Raw genomic sequence first — 12,949 nt, forward strand, 5'->3', positions numbered from 1 at the left:
AACTTTTTAGCATAAGTTGGTCAGTGGTCAGTGGTTTCAGTCTGCATTATCCGTAGCGGTGGAACGTTCGCTAAGACAACCACAAGAGGGGCAGCTGCCGGAGGAAGGTGGAGGGTCGAGGACTTAAGAAGCACAACATTTTGCCCCCTATCTCCTAGTCGTTAGGTGTCAGTAGGTGGGCTTAATTACCTTGCTAGGGGGCGGGTATCACAACTGGAGACCTTGGTTGGCGCAGCTCACCTTCGCTCTACCATTAGCGGAAGGGCTCTAACACCTAGATTCATCATCGGCATGTTTTGCGAGTCTGTAATAGCGATTATTAAGGAATCGCTATTACAGACTCGCAAAACGGCATTCTTGAAGAAATCGCAATATTTATTGCGATTCCTATGGCTTCCTTATTTGCGATTAGCTAATTGCTAATCGCAAATAAGGAATAACTCCCCATTCATTTCTATGGGCCTAAAGGCCCATAGGAATGAATGGGAAGACATATCAATGTGCGATTCGCTATTAGCGAATCGCATGTTGAGTTTGCGATTTCAAGGGTGCAGGGGTGTCCAAAGGACACCCTGTTGCACCCCTGAAATGATATTGGATGCTGGTGTTACGTACACACATGTCCCAAGGACATGTGTGTGTGTAACATACAACTTAGAAAAATGCACTTAAGTGCAATTTTCTACGTTTCCGCTATTTACCACGAGGTTTGACTTCGCGGTAAATAGCGCGCCGTAATTGCGAATTAGCAATTTTTAAATGTTTCATGACTTGCATTTAAGAAATCTCAAATAGAGATTCCTTAAATGCAATTCCGCGCAAATTTGCAAATTCTATAATTGCGATTTTTGCATTTGGGATGATGAATCCCAAATGCATAAATTGCGCTCGCAAAGGGACAGATTCTCAGAATCTGGCCCTTTGCGAGCCGATTTTGGCTTCATGAATCTACCTGATAATCGTTTGGGCAAACGCACTCGACAAATTCTCTGTTGCTGCGTCGCAAATGTCCCTAGAGATTGAGTTTCTCTGATCTACTACTGCTGAGCCTATAGACGGGCTAGGAGCGGCTGGTTGCGGAGCTTGCCGATTTAGGCGCTTAAGTTTAGCTGTGACCTGAACTGGCACTGAGTTCATTGGTTGGTTGATTAGGGTCACTGGTGTAAGCTTAAGGTGAGCTGAAAGGCCCTTGAGGGCTGAAAAATTTGATGTTGCCTGGATTTCGACGATAGTGAGTCGGTCTTCAATCTGGGTCAATCTATAGGTGATGGGGATAGTAGAGTTGACAGAAGGTTTTCCAGCCTTCTCCACATATCCTCATTTGAGTTCGTACAGTGGGCACCCAATGCTGCAAAGTCAAAATCCAGGGGGGGTCAGTGCCTGGGTGCTTATGGTACTTGGAACGACTGGTTGAGCGCGTCCTCCATTTTTATTAATCCTAGGCGCTCTTGCTGTTATAGGTCTCTGGGGGCCCTCTCCTCTCTTCCTTTTAGTTGGAGGGTCAGGAATAGATTTGTTAATGTTGTTTTTATTCTTTTCCAAAGATCTAGCTGACGATCTTAAGGGACACTAGTAACAGTGGTTACAGCAGCTGTTGAAGATTTTACCGAGCTCTCCTGGAGGCTTGTTGGAGTGGACACAGAGATGCTATTCTCGATGTAGCCGTAGTTGTGTTTACAAGGGGGTTGACTGGAGAAAGTGCTGTAGCAATTAGACCTAGCGACAATCTTTTCGTTAGATGCGGGTCCAAGGACAAGCGACGCTCAGTTAGCGCTATCTCTTTCTCGAGGACAGAGGTTGCCCTGGATTATAAACCGATCTAATGTCCTCGTTATGCTTCCACCGATAGGTGCGTCTAGCCTCTTCGCATCACGCTTACGCATTATTAATGATGGATTTAAAACTGAGCCTAACGATCAGCAAGAATTATGATGTACATATAAGGAGATAATGCATTTAGGAGAACTAACCTTACAGTACAAGAGGTTAGAGGGGGGCCCAGCCCGGCCTCGTCCGATCTCTGACGGGCTCAGACGGGCCCACCCTTGGCCCGGGCTTCGCCCGGCACACGCCCGCACGCGTCCCGCGCGGAGTTTTGTAGTGGCTGCAGGGAGGGGCTGATGCGCCTCAGGTGCGGTAGGCGTGAGGCTCCTGGGACCTGGAGGTCGTTCCTAACCCAGCGAATCCGGCAAGTCTGGCTCTGCAAAATCAGGCAAGTCTCCCGCGGCGACGGGTGCCGCAAGGAGTTTTGCAGTGGCTGCTGGGAGGGGCTGATGCGCCTCAGGTACGGTGGGCGTGAGGCTCCTGGGACCTGGAGTCCGTTCTTAGCCCAGCGAATCCGGCAAGTCTGGCTCTGCAAAATCAGGCAAGTCTCCCTCGGCGATGCGGCACCCGCTGCGAGGAGTTTTGTAGCGGCTGCTGGGAGGGGCTGATGCTCCTCAGGTGCGGTGGGCGTGAGGCTCCTGGAGTCCGTTCCTAGCCCAGCGATTCCGGCAAGTCTGGCTCTGCAAAATCAGGCAAGTCTCCCTCGGCGATGCAGCACCCCTGGATGTAGTCATAAATACCAGACAGAGTCAGACTGGCCAATGAATGATAAACCTTTGTATACATTGAGAGATGCCATACAGAGCCTTAAGGAGGAGGTGATGAAAACTGCTGTTTTTCTGGATAACGCACATAGGTTGATGGATGGGCAGTTAAAGGCGTCTATACAAAATAGACTCATTCGTACTGCTCCCCCTGCATACAAACAAGTGAGGATGACTTTGCTAATCAATCAGACTTGTAATAGTTTGGCACAGGTTGTTGAGGCAGTTTGTGAGTTAGGAGAGTTGGGGGAATGGATTAAGACTGAAAGAGCTTCCAGGTCTGAGACTCGTACAAACAATAACAGGCTGTCTAGAAGCGATATGTTTATGGCTTTGTTAAAAGATGGTGTGGAAAAAGAAAAGAAAGATGGAATAACTACTGAAAGTCTGTGAGAAATTTCCCAGAGGTTTGGATAAGAAGGAAGGAAGCAGGAGAGTGAATAATCAAAATAAAACGCGAAGACAATCAGATGTGGGCGAGAGAGAGGAGCAGGAAAAGTAGGGGGAGAGACCTGCCCACTCAAGCAGGAAGGAAGGGAGAGACTTAGAAAGCAAATGGCTCACTGAGGACCGTAGAGAGGAGGAATTCCTCCCTCGAGGATATGAACGATTGTACCCAGACTTGACCTGGGCAAAGGCTAATAGATACAAGGCAGATTAGGAAATATTTATTTATTTATTTATTTATTTTTGCTATTTTTAAAGCGCGCAAATACCCATACGGGTGTCTCGGCGCTAGTGATCAGAAACTCCTTACTCTTTGAGGGTAGTTAGGCAGAGGAGAAAAACCATGTCTTGAGGCTCTTTCGGAATTTGATGAGGGTGGGGGCAGTTTTGATATGCAGAGGGAGGGTATTCCATAGTTTGGCCGTAGCTGTAGTAAAGCACCTGTCTCCCCAAGTGGCCTTTTTTGTCCGAGGGACAGAGAGCATGCAAGTAGTAGAAGATCGAAGTGTTCTACTATGCTCCGGAGGATGAAGAGCCATTTTTAGGAACTTAGGCCCTGGGTAATTAAGGGTCTTGTAAGCTATACAAAGAGCCTTGAATTTTATTCGGTTCCTGATTGGGAGCCAGTGGAGCTCTTTGATGCGGTGGGATACCGATGTGAATTTGGGGATTGAAAGTAAAATTCTTGCAGCCGCGTTTTGAACGGTCTGGAATTTATTAAGGACTCCTTCCTGCGCATTAAGAAGCAGAGAGTTACAATAGTCCGTTTTTGAGAATACAAGGGTACTAATGAGGGTTTTGCCAGCTGACTGAGGTAGATATGGAAGAAGTTTCTTGATTTTTTTGAGTACAAAGAATGCAGATGATGTCACGGCATTGGCGTGGTGGTGAAAGGTCAGTTTGTCATCGAAGATAACTCCCAAATTGCGCACCTTCATCACCGGTTTGGGGGGGGATCCCAGCTCCGGAGGCCACCATTGTGGGGACCATGCTGGTTTCAAGCTCCCGAATGTCATCACCTCCGTTTTATCGGTGTTAAGCTTGAGGCAGTTTGATGACATCCAGGAGCTTATTGCCTTCATACCTTCCTGGAAGTTGGCTGCTACGCTGGCTCCGTTATCATGCACCGATAGCACTAGTTGCGTGTCATCGGCGTATGTGGTCAGTGCAATGCCATAGGATTTTATCACCCTCGCCAAGTCCGATACATAGATATTAAAAAGCGTCGGACTTAGCGAGGAGCCTTGTGGGACTCCACAGGGGAGAGAGAAGGTCTGGGAGGTGTAGTTACCCATTTTGACAATCTGTGGCCGGTTGGCGAGAAATGAAGCGATCAGGTCTTTGGCTGTTCCTCCTATTCCCAGGGCTGCGACACGGTCGATCAAAATGATATGATCGACCAAGCTAGATAGACCAAGCTCCGGTGCAGGGATGGACTCGCAAAGACAATAGACCTTATGTTGACACATAAATTTATTGGAAACATCGTAATGTTCAGAGGGCCCGAGCCCTAGTAGATACCGGAGCGGAGGCTACTTTGATATATGGAAATCCCAGAAAGGTTAAAGGACACTATTTCACAATTACAGGATTAGGCGGTAAAGAGACACCAGCAGTGCAGACAAAGGTCCAAATAAAAAACAGGGAGGATACCAAAAAGAGAATACACTGTATGGATTGTGCCCCTCTCTGAATATATTATTGGAATTGATATTTTGAAGGGAATTACTTTGTATTTAGAGGTTGGGTACTATCAATTTGGAGCAGAGAAGTACATGTCAGTTGGCGCTGTAAGGGTGGGTCACTTGAAGATTCCCCCAGTGAAGGTGCCCCAGGCTACAAAGGTAATTCATTTGAAACCGTATAGAATTCCAGGAGGGCATGAGGAAATCAGTAGAACCATACAGGACTTGATAGAGGCAGGGGTGGTGACTACAATCACTACCGCCTGGAATAACCCTGTGTGGACAGTGCGCAAAAGTGACAATACTTGGCGCATGACAGTTGATTATCGCGTATTGAACAAGCACACACCTCCCTTGACTGCTGCTGTACCACCTACTATTACTTTAATTGAGAAAATACAGAAGCACCCTGGGACTTGGTATGCGACTTGATATTGCCAATGCTTTCTTCTCTATACCAATAGCCCCTGAATGTCAAGAGCAATTCAGTTTCTCATGGGGCGGTAGACAAATGACATTTAAGAATTTGCCACAAGGGTACTTGCATAGTCCCACGATCTGGCAGAGCATTTAGATGAGGTGTCAGTTATTCCTGGAGTACAGCTTTGTCATTACATTGATGATGTGATGATACAGGGAGAAACACAATAACAAGTGCAAACTCAGTTAGACAGGATTGTGTATCAAGCTTTGAAACAAGAACTGCCAGTAAAATGTCATATTTACACTGATTCGTGGTCCACTGCCAATGGGTTAGCAATTTGGCTTCCCACATGGCATGCTGATAATTGGATGATAAATGCAAAGGAAGTGTTGGCCAAGGAGTTGTGAAAGATCTGGACCATGTTGACACAAAGTACAATTACTGTGTATCATGTAGATGCTCATTGCTCCACCGACTCACTTGACCGCTGGTTTAATTCCCTCACAGATGAAAAAGCTGAGATTTCAGAGGCTGAGGTGGCAATGCAGGATTCTGACCTGGTTGGGATTGCAAAGTGGGCACATCAGAAGTGCGAATACTTTGCAGAACAGATTATTGGCAGGTGGACAGAGAATAGAGGGATACACATTACCCTAGATTTGATTAAAACTGATTTTTCAGGGTCCTGTTTGTCAGCATGCCCAACATAGATCAGTCCCACAGATAGTGAGAGGTCAGCTAGGTAGAGGAAAATTTCCAGCACAGATTTGGCAGATTGATTACATTGGGCCCCTGCCAACTAGTCGAGGATGTCAATATGTGTGCACGGCTGTGGATACATACTCTGGATATTTGATAGCGTTTCCATGTAAGCGTGCTACTTAGTTGAATACATTGAAAACACTAGGCTTGCTGATTTTGAGTTATGGAATTCCATTACAGATCCAAAGTGACAATGGGTCTCATTTAAAAGGCACATTGGTGCAAGAATATTGTGTACAACACGATATTGAGTGGATTTTTCATATTCCGTATTACCCACAGGCTGCAGGTTTTATTGAGCGCATGAATGGATTGTTGAAAAATCAATTGAGAAAGTTGTCTGAAGGATCATTGAAAAATTGGAGAGATCATTTGAGTGAAGCATTGCAAATACTAAATAATAGACCTTTAGCAAATGCAGAAACACCTTTAATGCGAATGGTATCTCCAGCTTTGCAGATTCAGCCGCATGTGACCACCAATACCATTCTTTACTGGGAGACAGCTTCTGGAGCTTTGGCTCCATACCGGGCAACGCCGGCGGCTGCAGGTCTTCACCTGCATGCTTTGAAACTGTACAGACTGAAACCAAGAGATATTAAACTCATTGAGACAGGAGTGCGAATTCAGATACCCCAGAGCACTTTGGTTTAATTGCGCCTCGATCTGGATTGGCGCTGATGGGCATCCAAGTGCTGGGAGGAGTCATTGATGCAGATTATCAAGGTGAAATTAAAGTCATCCTACTTAATAGTTGAGATGCCGATTTGATGATACAATCTTGAGACAGAGTTGCTCAAATGGTAATAATGCCAGAGTACGGAGGGGTAGTTAAGAAGGGGACTGCCCCAGCCCTTCTCACCATACGTGGGGGAAGGAGGGTTTGGCTCTACTGATAAGAACCCAGGAGCCAAAGTGTGGGTAGAGTCTCCAAATAGACCCCCCAAACAGGCAGAAATCATTGCAACAGGAAAGGACAATGTCCTATTGATCATGAAGCCAGGGCAGGAAAAATAGAAACATGTGCCTGCTGATAAATGTTACTTGCGAGAATGAATAATACCTGTTTTGTTTCTGTTCTTTTAGATCACAGTATGCGAGTGCCGCTGAGTGCCGCTGATTTCTGCCTCCTGACTTGCCTGTTGCCTGCTGCTCCCGCTTTCCTGTTTGTTTCGCTGCACGATTGCCTGCTGCGCCCGTGGCCCCAGCCCCCTTCCGTTCTGTTTCCCTCGCTACTCCCTGGTCTCCTGCCGCCTCGCCCCCCCCTGCTGCTCATTCGCCGTCTGTACCTGTTCCCCCCGCCTCCCAGCTGAGCCTCCCTCCCCACTCCTCCATTTATGGCGGCCGCTGCGAGGCCGCGCAAAGGCGCGCCTAAGGCAAGCCCGTCTGCGTCCGTCCGCGCCTGGACTGCGCCCAGCGCCACCACCCCTGGACCACACACCATCCAGGTAGCCCGCATCCGGTACGATGCCAACACCCTCATCGCTCTCAACCACGGACAGCCACTCAACTGCCACAAGGCTGCCCCCAAGAGCACCCACAGCCCCTTCACCTGCCGGAACTGCAGCTTCTCCTGCTTCGAAGACGCCGAGACGCCCGCAACGACGGAACCCAACCAGCTCCGATGCATCCTGCTCAACACCCGCTCCGCAAGCAAACACGCCATCGAGCTCTGGGACCTGCTCGACTCCACATCACCAGACATAGCCTTCCTGACAGAGACCTGGATGAATGAAGCCTTCGCCCCAGACATCGCAGTGGCCATCCCCGACGGATACAAGATCATCCGTAGAGACCGCACCAACGGAGTTGGTGGAGGAATCGCCATCATCCACAAGAACACCATCAGGGTCTCTACGAACACCACCGACACCCTCAACACCGCCAAACACATGCACTTCCAGATACACACGGACCCCAAGACCACCCTAAGAGGCACCCTCGTCTACAGACCACCCGGACCCCGTCCCCAATTCTGCAACTCCATCACCGACTTCATCAGCACACACGCACTAACCTCCACCTACCACCTGGATAACAACAACGACAGCAACTCCTCCACCCTGATCGACAACCTCACCACCCTCGGACTGACACAGATCGTCACGACACCTACCCACATCGCCAGCCACACGCTCGATGCCATCTTCTCCTCCAGCCCCCACGTTGCCTTCAGCCACGCGTCCAAACTCACCTGGACCGACCACCACTGCGTCCACTTCACCTTCAGGAAACCCGTCTCACATCACCGCAACCTACAGATCCCTAGACGTCGCTGGGGCAGAATCACCAAGGAACTACTACAAACACACCTCGCACTCAACCCACCGGCCAACCCCACCGGCACAGAGGTGGGGGCCCGCACCCTCAGACTCTGGATGGAAGATTGCGCCAACACCTTAGCCCCAATGAGACAACACACCCACAGAGACACCAGCCAGAGAGCCAGCTGGTTCACCCCGGAGCTCCTAGCCTCCAAGCGCACTTGTAGGAGACTGGAAAACACCTGGCACGACGAGAAAACGCCCGACAGCCGCGCAGCCCTCAAAGACGCCATCCGCAACCACCACCACCTCATCAGGACCACCAAGAAGGCCTCCTTCAAGGACCACCTTGACAACAACGCACACAACAGCATGGAGCTCTTCAACATCGTGAAGGAACTCTCAAACCCCAGCTCCTGCACCAACGACATCCCGCCGTCACAAGCCCTGTGCGACGCCCTCGCTGCCTTCTTCCACTGCAAGATCACCGACATCCACGACAGCTTCAATCCTCGGACGAACCCCGCCATCCCCACCACGCCGGACCCACCGATCCACCACGACCACCTCATCGCATGGTCCAGCGTGACCACCGAGGACACCGTCAAAACCATGAGCACCATCCACTCAGGCGCCCCATCCGACCCTCTTCTCCACCACATCGTCAACAAGGCCGACAGATCCATCGCACCCCACCTGTGCAACATCATCAACCTCTCCTTCAAGACCGCGACTTTTCCTGAGAGCTGGAAACACGCCAAGATTAACGCCCTACTGAAGAAACCCAAGGCGACCTCAAGAACTTCCCGCCAATCTCCCTGCTTCCGTTCCCGGCGAAGGTCATTGAAAAGATCACCAACACCCAACTCACCCGATACCTGGAAGACAACAGAATCCTCGATCCCTCACAGTCAGGTTTCCGCAAGAACCACAGCACCGAGACCGCCCTCATCGCCGCTACAGACGACATCAGAATCCTACTCGACAACGGCGAGACAGCAGCCCTCATCCTCCTGGACCTCTCCGCCGCCTTCGACACTGTCTGCCATCACACACTACGCACACGCCTCCACGACGCAGGGATCCGCGAGAAGGCCCTGGACTGGATCACCTCCTTCCTCTCCGACAGAACCCAAAGAGTCCGCCTCCCCCCGTTCCACTCAGGAGCCACCAAGACCATCTGCGGCGTCCCGCAAGGATCATCCCTTAGCCCGACGCTTTTCAACATCTACATGGCACCACTCGCATGCATCGCCAGACTTCACGACCTCAACATAATCTCCTACGCCGACAACACCCAGCTGATCCTCTCCCTCACCAAGGACCCCCTAACAGCCAAAGCCAACCTCCACTGTGGTATGAAGGCTGTCGCCGACTGGATGGAAAAAAGCCGGCTCAAACTGAACACGGACAAGACGGAGATCCTCATCCTCGGACCCAACCCCTCAGCCTGGGACGGCTCCTGGTGGCCCACATCTATGGGCACCGCCCCTACACCAACCAACCACGCACGCAACCTGGGAATCATCCTCGACTCGAAACTCACCATGGCCAACCAAATCAACACAGTCTCCTCAACCTGCTTCCACACACTCCGCATGCTCCGCAAGATCTACAGGTGGGTCCCTATAGACACACGAAAAACCGTCACCCACGCCCTCATCAGCAGCAGACTAGACTACGGCAACGCCCTCTACGCCGGAGCCCCGTCCAAGCTCGTCAGCAGACGTCAAAGAATCCAGAACGCCTCTGCACGCCTGACCCTCGACGTCCCCCGCCGAGACCACATCATCCCCCACCTGAGAGACCTGCACTGGCTCCCCGTCGACAGAAGAATCACCTTCAAACTCCTGACCCACGCACACAAGGCACTCCACAACACCGGCCCAGAATACCTCAACAACCGACTATCATTCTACGTACCCAACAGGAAACTCCGCTCCGCCGACTTCTCACTGGCCGCCGTCCCACGCATCCACAGAACCACCTCCGGGGGCAGGTCTTTCTCCCACTGCGCCGCCAAGACATGGAACTCCCTCCCCCTCCTCCTACGACAGACAGAAGACCCACAGACCTTCAGGAGACTACTCAAGACCTGGCTCTTCGATCACTAGCTGCAGTCCCCGCCCCCCCCCCCCCCCCCCACCCAGCGCCTTGAGACCCTCGCGGGTATATAGTGCGCTTTATACATTCTCTGATTGATTGATTGATTGATGGTGTTTCTGTGCTATGCTTGCGCTCGCAGGAGCATGTTTGGTCGTATGGGGTCAGGGGGGATGAGGGGCCGCTTACCCCGAAGTGGCCAGCCGACAGCGCAGATTGACAGGTCTGCTGACTCGAACTGACAATGTGTGGTCTTACCTTGCACAGACAGTCCTCAACAGATCATACTTCTGCATGTCAAATATGAAGAGTACCATGGATATTGTTTCCACGTGCCTCGTAGCTTTACCTACCCTGGTTGATGTGCTTCTGCAGACTTTTAATTTCACAAATGCAGACGGGGTGGTGGAGGAACATGATATAAGGTCTCATCTATCACCTTATGAGTTTTGCCGATTTTGTCCAGAAACTACTGATAATGATTGGAGGAACATGACACAAGTGATCAAGTTTAATATTACTGAAGGCGACATTTGTTCAAATTTAGCTTGCACTCAACTGTCACTGGTAAATGTGCTCAAATACGACTTAACAGTACTCAACCTACCATGACATGGCAAGAAGAAACTTTATGCAAACATCGAAATGACAACATTTGTAAGAATGTGCAGAACAACATGGTGTGCAAGCACGTATTATCTGCTGCTAGTCATTTCAGGCATGTCAAACTGCCTACAATGTGGCTATTCTCATGTGGTAACGTTACTTATACGTATATTCCAGCGAATATCACAGGGGGGCCGTGTGCTTTTACTAGATTAGGTCTGATGATGTTTCCATTAGATCCAGCATCACATGCACGAAATACGAGAGAAGCTGTTCAGCTTAGTGAACATTGTGTCTCAGAAGTGCATTTATTATCCAAGTCTGAATATATTAGTTTAGCTGCTTCAATAGTAGGAATTCCAGGCCTAGCATTTATAATTCTAGAGCTGTTAGTGAATTAGCATGTCTTATGTTGAAAAATATGAATCATACATCAATTGCCTTAGCAGAATTATTATTAGAAAGAACGGGGGGCACGAAAAGCAATATTGCAGAACAGAGCCGCTATTGATTATTTACTCTTGAAACATGATCATGGAAGTTCAGACTTTGAGGGAATGTGTTGCTTCAATCTTTCAGATCATTCTAAATCAATTCAATCCCACATTGATGCCTTACACAAGTTAGCTAAAGATGTCAAGCAGGATGTAGAGAAGGGATGGTGGGATCGGTTGTTTGGGTGGTTGCCAGATTTTGGTAAACTTCGCTCTGTTCTAGGTGAGATAGCATTAGCTATATGTATCCTAATATCTTTATGTTGCTGTATTCAGTGTGTGCCTAATCTCTTGTCTATGCTTCGTACCCAGGTAGTTGATTTGAGACCGACATGTTATAGGAGTCAAGGGATGGACCGTTATCAGTGAGGGAAAGATGTATTGGCCATTGACTCCGGTTTACATAACTGACTCCATTTTGTGTTATTTCTACATGCTTTGAAATGATTATTACATGCTTTTACGTCTTCACAGTATTATACTTGTGCTTTCAGTTCAGCACACGAGTCATTGCCTCAACATGTATTTAGGAAATGTAGTTTCCACTCGTAGTAGTATCTTTTAAGTTAGGAGGTAGAGTTTTTGATATATGTAAATGATGATAGTCAAAGGTCATGGGGTGGAATATAGTGAAAGAGCCACTCTTGTGGTTGGGCACCCTATGATGACCTTCGACTACCACCATTTTAACTGACTTTAGTGGGATATTTTACCCTAGCCTTAATGTAAGACGGTCCTGCATATGTCTGCTCCTCTTCTGTCTTGTAATCTTGCTGTCTTTCAGTGGGAGCTGTCACGGAGTAGAACAGTACATTTATATTATGTTTTTCTAACTATTGGCTTTGACATGGCCTCATGTCATCTTGTTTTCTGGCTTTGCCTTGCTGCTTGCACGTAGCTGCAAAGTGGGGAGGGCAGGTTTCTGCTCTTCACTTGTTTTTCACTCTTGACTGACCAGGGTGAACTGGATATTATCTATAGAATGTGCAACTCTGCCTCGAAGTCAAAATATGGGAGCTTGGCCAGCCTCCGTCTTGGCCTTGACGCAGACTGGTACAGCCAGCTCCATTCTTTCTCATGAGAAGGGGGTGAGGTTTTCTAAAAGCTTCGCCTCATGTTGAGTAATGGTATTTAAAGCTAGGAGCCTTTGGGGACAAGGTGGAAGTTCACCACAGAATAGACATATTGCTGTGGAGGTGACGGAACTTGAGTCCTGATTGAACTCCTTCCTGGGCTGGTGATGGGCTTCCCCTAGCTTGAGTTGGCAAGGGTGATGCAAATGTTACGGTGAGGTGTTCCTAACCATTTTATATATGTATGTTCTACTCTTTGCTATTTGTATATACTGCATTTTATTTTAATTATTCATTTGAGTCATTGGACACTTGGGAATCTGCATTTACTGATATATTTGGCCTACCGTTTTAAAATGTTGCATTAATAAACTTGTGAGTGTGTTTTAAATGCACCTGTATTTGTTTTCTTACCTTGCCTTAAGGGGGGTGCTGGGTCTTTGCCTCGTCTTTTGGGAGTGTTGCACAAACATATATTATTTAAAGGTGCAGTGGTATATTTG

The 12,949-nt window shown here is 48.8% G+C and overlaps 1 protein-coding gene across 4 annotated transcripts in view; it reads right to left on the reverse strand.

Moving 5' to 3' along the window:
• Positions 1-12,949, reverse strand: part of SPAST (spastin) — a 589,145-nt gene that overhangs the window by 105,819 nt on the left and 470,377 nt on the right. The gene's annotated exons all lie outside the window — the stretch shown is intronic.

This window comes from Lissotriton helveticus, chromosome 6, assembly GCF_964261635.1.
Source record: "Lissotriton helveticus chromosome 6, aLisHel1.1, whole genome shotgun sequence".
In the NCBI taxonomy this organism is placed as follows: Eukaryota; Metazoa; Chordata; class Amphibia; order Caudata; family Salamandridae; genus Lissotriton; species Lissotriton helveticus.